Raw genomic sequence first — 10,772 nt, 5'->3', positions numbered from 1 at the left:
ATCGTCAACTATGGCAGAAGGCTTGTAGGATTCCAGGAGAGGCATTTATTTTCATTTTACAGTGGAAGAGCAGGGAAGCTGGGTTGCAAGTCGGTGGTAAGATGGCACCCAAAAGTGGCAGAACAGATGCATTCGCCAGCAAGAAGTAAATGCTGGAAGGCAAAAATCACACTGCTCTTTGCACTGTGTATGAGTTTGTCTGCTGCTGCTATGCATTTAAATGCTAAATACTGGAACCCAAGACCTGGTTGCTCTAAGAGCAGAAGAACCTCACATATACCAGAGACCACAAGAGAAGGAGAGAGGAAGGAAAAGGTCTCCACAGGGGTAGGTGTACAGTGAACACATGCCGTGAATTCCTGCCTGTTGAATGGAGTAGGAGCAGCCCATGTGGAAGATAGCAAGTTATAGTCCAGGATGATTGACAGGGAACTATTCAAAATAGTTTAGAGGGTTGATATCTGCCCAGCTCTAGTGCATCAAGGCTTATTATAAATGTTTTATGTCTTTTATTGGGGAACTACATGGTCTAAATGGGGGTAAAATATAATATTTATTATAACAGCTTAGTTAACTTATGTATGGACTCTTTTCAGAACATTCTGTTCCCTATAAAGAGAATCTTCTCCATTTATTTAAACCTAGAAATCCTCCCACTGATGAATCAAGACATATATCTTAGTTTGTTCTAGATCCAATCTAATTAACAACAAAGGTTAGCCATTGTGGCTACCAAAGCTCTCTAGTTGATTGTTGAATATCCATTATTCTTAGTGCATATATTGAGAACTCAGTTATGCCAAACAGTGTTTTCCTCACTGAAGAGAGCTAAATAATTTACTTCTAACAAGATTTAAAATATAGATGATAACTTTCCATGTGTAATTTGGGTGATAACATTAAGTTCATCTGTCAATTTGCACATGAAAATGATCAGGACTTTTCCCAAGCCTACTGACTCAGAAACCCTGGGAGGATCACTGTTGTTTGTTTGTTTGGGTTTTTTTTTTTTTTTTTTTTTTTTTAACTTTTTAAACAAATTGGGATGTTTCTGAGAGCTTAAACTTGAAAGCCATCCCCGACCCACCCACAAAAACATGGCCTTAATGCAATCTAGCAAAGAAAAGCTGAATCAAAGCTCAGGGTTTATAAACAAGAGATTTGTTTATGCGTCACATATTATTTTAACACCTATGCATAATATTCAGAATCATTTCAAAACACCATGCTATTTATAAGATTGTGGGGGAGAGCTGTAATCACAGCACTGGCTAAATAAGGGTTTAACCATCTAATGAGAGAGACAGAAATTAAGACAAATGATACCCAAAAGTAAATGAAGGGGAAGCAAGGAAGGAATTTTGCCAAGTGTGTGATGAATGTAGGAGTTACACTTGGGGTTTCAAAGTATAGTATTACATACAAGTCCGATGGATGTCCGCTTTGTATTTCAGCAACTGCAAGCAGGAGCAGCAATGGCTTCTTGAGAAGCACAGCTGATCCTTTCCATCCTTACAGAAAGTCTTCAGTATTACAATTGCCTTCCAGAGTTTCTAAGAGAACTGACCTAGGGGTGGGACTGTTAACCCCTTTCCCATAGACAGCATTGACTAGGGAAGTCTGATATGCATACAAATGCCCTTCCTCTGGTTCCTCTTGGGATACTTTTCTTGTCTAAATGGTGGTGTGTCTCCTAGTGGAAGAGAATGGGAAGCAACTGAAACCCATAAAAGTGAACAGGAAGTGTGGAAGGGTTTTTATATAAATCAGATTCAGAAACAAATCAACAACAGCAACAACAAAGCCACAATCACAAACACCAAGAAAACAAACAGAAAACATGGACTCATTTGCTGAGTAACACATCTGGCTGTATGTCTGTGCCTTCCTTGTAGATTCACAGTACTACCCTTTGTTTAATGAACTGCTGTCATGTTTGAAGTGCCAACATGCTTCTGAACCAGGTGCTTTACATTTTCTTTTTGTTTTGCAGCCCTGTCTCTGTATCTTATTGTTTTATCGACTGTTGGACAGGGCTATTGCACCGGGAAAGAACCCATGGATGGAAATGGCCCATTCACAGGTGAATGTTTGAAGAGTAATCGATGTTGACATTTTACAGACAAACACATTGATAAAGCTGTTAGTCATTAGTAAACACAGACAATACAGTGTACTTGACTCCTATTCTGTGGAAACCAGGACCCAATAGCAACTTTTAAAGTCAAAAAGTTGAGCAAGGCCTATGTGAAATTTGTGATAAAAAAATTATTTTTCAGTACATTTATTGTTCTACATATTGAACAATTCAATGGGACCCAGATTTTGCTTAGCACTGGGTAGAGCAGTAATAATCAATACATAATCTAATTCTCAGTTTCACACAACTCAGACTCTAGTGGAGTAAAGCATATTCAATTATTCAAATTATTTTAATATAACCCATTGAGATAAGTGCTGTGAAGGCTGGAATGTGGTTCTACTGCAGCTTTTAAAGGATCTATATCTAATGTAAATGAAGATGAAGAGTATGGCTATGAAGCAGGGAAGATGTTTCTTGGATGACATGAATCAAGGAGAGATAACAGAACTAAGTTGGAATGCAAGTTGCTCAAGGCATGTATAAATAATCAAATTTGTTTGCTGCCTGGCAATGCCTACCTGCTTCCTTCCTAAGGCATAACTGGCTAAGATGCTACAACACAGCAATCATTGTGACCACTACAATCAGAAGGCCAGCTTATCAGATACGCTTGACACACTAAGCATATCTCCTTCACACTGTATGTCACTGGAGTAAACACAGATTCCACTATTACAATGAGCCAGATGTTCACCTTTACTCTCCTTACAAAAGCATATTGTGGATACCAGATTTTCAACTACTCATCACAAGAAATATATATCGATAGGTAGATACATAAATAGATACACAAATAGATGATAGATAGACATATAGATAGATAGATAGATAGATAGATAAATAGATAGATAGATAGACAGACAGACAGATGATAGATACATGGATAGATATATAGATACATAGATAAACTGATAAACAACCACTTAAACATTTACTTCTTTGGTATCATATCACATTTTGGAGAGACATAAAAATAACTGAATTGAATAAATTCACTTACATAGTAAGCTATGCCAGGGTTTGTTTCATATTAATATAGAAATTTACTTTTAATCCTTATACTGAAGATGTGACACATTCAACAATTACTTTAATGGAAAAAAATTAAAACAGTATGAACCAATGTACAATTAGCACCACATATAATTACTCTCGAAGTTAGAAGAGACCTATTTTTAGATACAAATTTGTATTTTATAACTTTTCTTCAGTGAATGGATACAATAACTATTCACTATATTCAAGATCTCAAGCTAAATATAGATGCTTAATAGTCAACATTTTTTATCCTATGACTTAATTAAAGCAAATGTATTACAAGGCACTGAAAAACAGAATTGCACAATCTAATGCAAAATGTGGGTGATTTGTGGAAATCATTATCAATTTAATTACTGCCTAGTTAAAAATACTAAATTAAAATAAAAAGCAAAACTAATCAAACTGAACGATGTGATCATTTGGATTTCAAGACAGCCAGGGCTAGTGCACAGAGAAACCCTGTCTCTACATCCCACCCCCTCTCAACACACACACACACACACACACACACACACACACACACACACACACACAAAATCTCTCCTTGTCTTTCATCTCCAAGAACCACATTAACATTTAAGTCAGGTGTATACATGTGATGTTCGTGTAACTTACAGTCTAAAGTCTGCACAAACCATCCTGTTCTAACTTTCCTTAACAATGTGCGTTCTAAGCTCTGTTTTCCCTTATTCATTCCTTCATCCTTTCCAAGTGTCTACTGTCTACTAGCCACTTCTATTAGTTGATTTAAATTTTTTTTTCATTTTTGGATCTTTACATCTTTCACTGGGATTTGAAGGAGAGAGTGAAGGAAGAGATCATTTAAATTTTAGAGGGGAGATGGGAAACCTTGAGGACAGTATGAAAGTTTTAAACATGAATGAAGTTCTAGGAGAGTGAGCCCATCAATTTTGAGACATCAGTAGAAACTTCCGGTCCTGGTTTGGTGTGATCAGTTAACTACTATGGTTGCTGCTTCCTTTCAGAAGACATTGTGACTATACTAAAGTAGGAGGTTATGTTTCACCTTCACCATTTGGCCATAAGACACAGCATCTTATGTGCCATTATTTCCTTCTACCAGGGATGATAGATATCACTTCAGGGTAAAGGGATCCAAAAGATAATCAAATCAAATGAATCTAAGAAACAAACAAGTGTAGCCTTTTTAATATCTAACAAAATAGACTTCAGATAAAAAATAATCAGAAGAGACAAAGAAGGACAGTGTATACTGATCAAGTAAAAATTTCAACAAGAAAACATTTCAATTCTTAACATCTATGAAGAAACCACAGGAGCACTCAAGTTTGAAAAAGAAACACCAGTACCGGTTAAATCACATACTGGTCCTCACACACTGATAGTGGGTGAGTGTAATACCCAACTCTTGCTAATTGAGAGGTCATGAAGGCAACAATTAAACAAATGCTAGATGAACTGCCTTTGTAAGCCAAATGAACCTAAGAGATATTTGCAGAGCATTTCATTTAAACATAAGAAATGAATAATTTTCTCACTTACCAAAATTAAATCATGATAAGCATTTAAAGGACCTATAATCTAGTGAATTGAAAGCAGACCCTTTTACACTTGAGCTTTGTACAAGGAGATAAGAAAGTGTCTATTTTCATTCTTCTGCATGCTGAGTGCCAGTTAAACCAACACCATTTGTTGAATAGGCTGTCCTTTTTTCATTGACTGTTTACAGCTCCTTTGTCAAAATCAGGTGACCATATACATGGGGGTTCATTTCTGGATCTTCTATTCTATTCCATTGATCCACATGCCTATTTCTGTACCATTACCATGCACTTTTCAGCCCAATTGCCTTGTAATATAGCTTGAGGTCAGGGATAGTGATTCCCGCAGATGTTTTCTTGTTGTAGAGGATGGATTTTGCTATTCTAGGTCTTTTGTTGTTCCAGATGAAATTGCACATTGATCTTTCCAACTCAATGAAGAACTGGGTTGGATTTTTGATGGGGATTGCATTGAATTTGTAGATTGCTTTTGGTAGGATGGTCATCTTTAAAATGTTGATCCTTCCAATCCATGAGCATGGGAGATCTTTCCATTTTCTGAGATCGATTTTAGAGGTTTGAAGTTCTTGTCATACAGGTCCTTCACTTGATTAGTTAGAGTCACACGAAGGTATTTCATAGTTTTTTGTGACTATTGTGAAGGGTATATTTTCCCTAATTTGTGGGTTCACTTAAGTACACTATCATGTCATCTGCAAAGAGTGATGTTTTTACTTCTTACTTTCCGATTTGTATCCCTTTGATTTCCTTTTGCTGTCTAATTGTTCCAGCCAAAGCTCAAGTGTAAGTGGATCAAAGATGTCCACATTAAACCAGATACACTGAAACTATTAGATGGAAAGTAGGGAAAACCTTAGAACACATAGGCACAGGAGAAATTTTTCTGAACAAAACACCAATAGCTCAAGCTCTAAGGTCAAAGATTAACAAATGGGACTTAAAGAGATTGCAAAGTTTCTGTAAGGCTAAGGACATTGTGAAGAAAACAAAATGGCAGCCAACAGAATTGGAAAAGATCTTTACCAACTCTACATCAGATAGAGGCCTAATATCCAAGGTATACATAGAACTCAAAAAGCTAGATACCAGAGAACCAAACAACCCTATTAAAAATGGGGTACAGAGCTAAACAAAACGTTCTCAGTTGAGGAATATCGAATGGCTGAGAAATATCTGAGGAAGTGCTTGACATCCTTAGCCATCAGGGAAATGCAAATCAAAACAACCCTGAGATTCCACCTCACACCAGTCAGATTGGCCTAGATCCAAAACTCACATGACAGCAGATGCTGGCGAGTTTGTGGAGAAAGAGGAACACTTCTCCACTCTTGGTGGGGTTGTGAACTGATACAACCACTCTGGAAATCAGTCTGGCGATTCCTCAGAAAATTGGACATAGTACTACCTGAAGATCCTGCTATTCTACTTCTGGGAATATACCCCAGAAACACTCCAATATACAACAAAGATACATGCACTACAATGTTCATAGCAGCTCTACTTATAATAGCCAGAAGCTGGAAAGAAACCAGATGTCCTTCAGAAGATCAATGGATACAAAAATTGTGGTACATTTACACAATGGAATACTACTCAGCTATCAGAAAGAATGACTTAACCAAATTCTTAAGAAAATGGTTGCGTCTAGAGAATATCATCCTGAGTGAAATAACCCAGTCACAAAAGAACAGACATAATATGCAGTCACTGATAGTGGGATGCTAACCCCAGAGGCTCGGACTGCCCCAGAAACAACTCACAGACTATGTGAAGTTCAAGAAAAAAAGAAAAGAAAAACAAACAAACAAACAAAAAAGATATTATGCTCAATCCTTACACACCAAGAAAATGTTGACTAATTCCGGGTTAGATCCTGTTTTACATGTACTTTTTGCTCATTGTAACTAGTAAGACCTTAATGCAGAGTATCAATCCTTAAAAAAAAAAAAAAAAAAAAAAAAAAAAAAAGCCAAGCACTGACAAAAATATTTAACTTTCTTTCCTTTTATCTTTGTTTTGTAAAATAAAGTTTAAAAAAAAAAAAAGCAGACGCTTTTCTTAGCACCTCATGGAATTGTATCCAAAATTGACCACACAATTGGGCACACAAAAAAGTGTCTCAACAAATGCAAAAGTATTTACCTAATACCTGGGATCACATCTGATGAACAGGGATTCAAGCTAGATATTAACAACAACAAAGCAGAACATTTGTGAACTCGTGTATACATAATAGCTTATTAAAGAATGAAATATGTGTCAAGATAGAAATTAAGAAAGGAATAATACACTTTCTAGAACTGAGTTTAAATGAAGAAATTACAAAAAATGTGTGATTAAAAGGAAATATTCGCTCTCAGGGCTGAAATCAATAAAAAATAAACAGTAGCCAAATAAATATATAAATAGAACCAATAAAACAATATGATTCACAAACCCATTCATCTTGCTTAAAACACAGCCCCAGATAGGTCAAAGACCTCAACTAGAACCATATAAATTAAATCTTATAAAAACAAATCAAGAATCTATTGGAACTAATAACCCTAATGATAGCATGCTCCTTTGCTTGCTACATAGCTAACAAAATTCAGTGAGCAAATATTTCTTTTTAGTTTAAATGTATGCAATAAATATACATATCATAAAAGAGTACAGTTTAATGTATTGTCTATATAATTATTCTATATATGTATAATCTATTCACATATGGGTCTTCTATATAGATATTGCAGTTTCCTTTTATTCATGGTTTTGGTCTTACATTAGTGTCTCAGATTTTGTGCATGTTTTGTGTCTGATGGTTTTTGTTTGTTTGGTTTTGGTTTTGTTTCTTTTGTTGTTGTTGTTTTGTTTTTTATTTAACATTTTCTTTTACTGATATATCTATTCCATTTTCATATTTGTCTCTTGGACAGTTATATTCATTTTGTTACACTGGTTTTCTTGGAATTCTCTTAGGGGATTTATTAATATTCTCTTCAAGAACCTTTATCATCTTCATGCAAGCAGTTTTAAGTTTTAAGTTCTCGTGATTCAGCTGTGTTAAAATATTCAGGGGCCAATGAGTTAGAATAGCTGGCTTCTAATGGAGACTAACTGTGCTGGTTATAATTGATTGTGTTTTTACTCTGTCATCAAGACTTCTGAGATAGGATTGAATAGGACTACTTTATGCTTTCTGAATGTCTTCAGTGGGTAGCTATTATTTTCCTTCGTTTTCTGTTTCCTATCTGGATTTGTGGAGAATATGGTGTCTCTATGTTGCCTCATAGAAAATTTGATTTGGAAGTAATAGTTAAGTCAACTTGGGTACTAGGCAGAATGTGTTTCTGGTTATTGGGTGCTGACACTATGAAACTGGGAGGCTAGGGCTCTGAGTTTGTTCCAAGGGGGGTGGGAGGGTGATATATTTATTAGGTCACTTTAGAATGGGGGAGACAGTAATGAGATCACAAAACATTGTCTGCTGTATGTCTGGGTGTGAGACTGGGGAAGGGTTGGATCTCAAGGGGGAAAGGGTATTTTTTATGTTTATGACAATAATTAGACTAGCTTACAGGTTCAGTGATCAGGCCATTATAATCTAGATTAGAAGCCTGGCTGTGTGCAGGGAATGGGGAAGGAGCTGAAATGGTCTATATTTCTGTACAGACGACCTACATTCTTCTGTGTAGGAATGGTCTATAAGTTAAGTTGAGCGCCTGCTGCAGTTGGGAAATGAAGTAAAGCAGTGAGTGGGGGTGGGGGGTTGGAAGCTTTGGGGGATGGGAGCAGGGAGGCAGGAAACTCTGACATTGGTGTTCTGGTGCAGAGTTGGGACTGCTACTGGGGAATTGGATTTGAAGAAGGGAGTGATGAAGGTCTTCATTTTTCTTTACTTGTCTTAGTGGCCGTGCTCAGCTGATATATTCCCCCGTGAAAGGCTGCTGATGCTGAAGCATGGGATACTGGGATGAGTAGGGTGAAGGAAGGATTGGAGGACGTCTTTGTAATCCACTGGGGATGGGGTCAGCGAGGAAAGGAAAACCACAGCAGGTTTTCTGCAAGAAAGCTTGAAATCGACAGGGCTGTTGGATCTGAGCAAGAAGAAAAGTGGATCCTTTGTCAGTCTATTTGTTGCGCCGACTTGAGTGGCCTTTTGGGTACTGAGGGGGTGTCCGATGGGTTTAAGGTCTAGGAAAAAGCAGTAAGTGTAGGATTCCAGGGTCTAGTGGGGAGAGGAAGAAGTTGGAGATCTGTGAGCTCCAGAGGAGAGAAGAGAAGCAGGGCAGCAAAGGCTGCTACGTGAATTCTGCTGCAGAGCTAGAGATAAGAATACGGGACATGTAGCAGAGGATGGCCTTGTTGGAGAGGCCCTTGGTCCTGTGAAGGTTGGATGCCCCAGTGTCGGGGAATTCAGGACGGGGAGGTAGGAGGGAGTAAGTGGGTAAAAGGGCACCCTCATAGAAGCAGGGAGGGGGGGTGTGTTAGGGGGGTTATGGAGGGAAAGCTGGGAAAGGGGATAACGTTGGAAATGTAAATATAATATATCCAATATAAGAATAAACAAATATATGGGACTGGATCTGCAGGAACAGAGCTTCACTCCTCCATGCCCTTTGCGTCAGTCTTCCTGTCCTGGTTACAGTTTTGATTGCTGTGAAGAGGAACCATCACTAAGGCAACTCCTATGAAGGACAATATTTAACTAGGGCTGACTCACAAGTTTAGAGGATCAGTCCATTATCATCAAGTCGCCGGGCATCCAGGCACTGGAGAAGGAGCTGAGCGTTCCAGATCTTATTCTGAAGGGAACCAGAAGATTGATATCCTCAGGAAGCTAGGAGGAAGGTCATAAAGCCAACCACAAAAGTGACACAAAGCCACACCTATCCCAACAAGGCCATGACCCGGAAGATGGCCATTCCCAGGACCAAACATATTCAAACCGCCACACCTCTGTTCAAACTCTTGCCTGCTTGCGTTCCTGTACTGACTTCCACTGATGATGACCTGCCATGTGAAAGGAAAAACCAAATGAACCTTCCCTTCCCCAAGTTACTTAAAGTTAAATGACTTAAAATTTAACATTATCACAAAACATTCTCCAACCCGAAACACCTATGAACTTTAATTTGATAGGCTAGTTTTCACGCCTTTTACATCATCATATAATGCTGTGATACATCAAACATGGTAACTAGAACAGGTAACCTTTGATGATGATGATGATGATGATGATGATGATGATGATGATGATGATGATGATGAATGATCAATTTATTGTTACATCTTGACCACCGTTTTTCCTCCCTTATTTCCTCCTGGTACCTCCCTGTCATTTCCCTTCTCTGAACTGTGACATTCATTTCTCTTCCATTTGTTTTCAGAAAAGGGTAGGCCTGCCATGAATACCTAGCAGTCATGGTATGTCACAGCGCAGGAAGTCTACTCACCTGTTAAGCCTGGATGAGCCAACCTAGTAAAAGCAGGCAACAGAGTTATAGAAAGTCTGTTCTCCCAAGACTAAGCTACACAAGTGTGTTATATATGCAGAGAGAGTCTACACCACTCCCATACAGGCTCCCTCGTTGGAGTTTCGGTGTCTCTGAGCTCCTGTGAACCCAGATTTGTTGAATCTGTGATACTTCTTGTGGTATCCTTGACTTCTTTGAAGGATTCGGACAACAACCCAGGCAAAAAACCTTCAACCTATGATTTCTCCTGCCTATAAGATGTGCTAGGGTAAAGGTGGTACAGAAATTATTAGAGTGGCCAGCCAATGACAGGTGCAACTTGACACTGATTTTACATTTCTAACTACCACTTTTTTAGGAGTTATTCTCTGCTTACTCTCATACAAACATATCTAACTCCATTTTTATTACTTATATTGTACTTTCACTTAATTTTTGATATTTTAGTTTAATTAATTTTCACACTATATGAAATAGTACAATTAATGTGTTGCAGAAACTCTGAATGCTTATTACTTTAAACAGAAACATATTTACTTATGTTCTAGGATGAAATTGAATTGCTATTTAAATGTCATTTTAAAT

The sequence above is a fragment of the Micromys minutus genome, assembly GCF_963924665.1.
Source record: "Micromys minutus genome assembly, chromosome: 20".
NCBI lineage: Eukaryota > Metazoa > Chordata > Mammalia > Rodentia > Muridae > Micromys > Micromys minutus.
The sequence above is the reverse complement of the archived record's forward strand: the minus strand, read 5'-3'. Positions refer to the sequence as shown.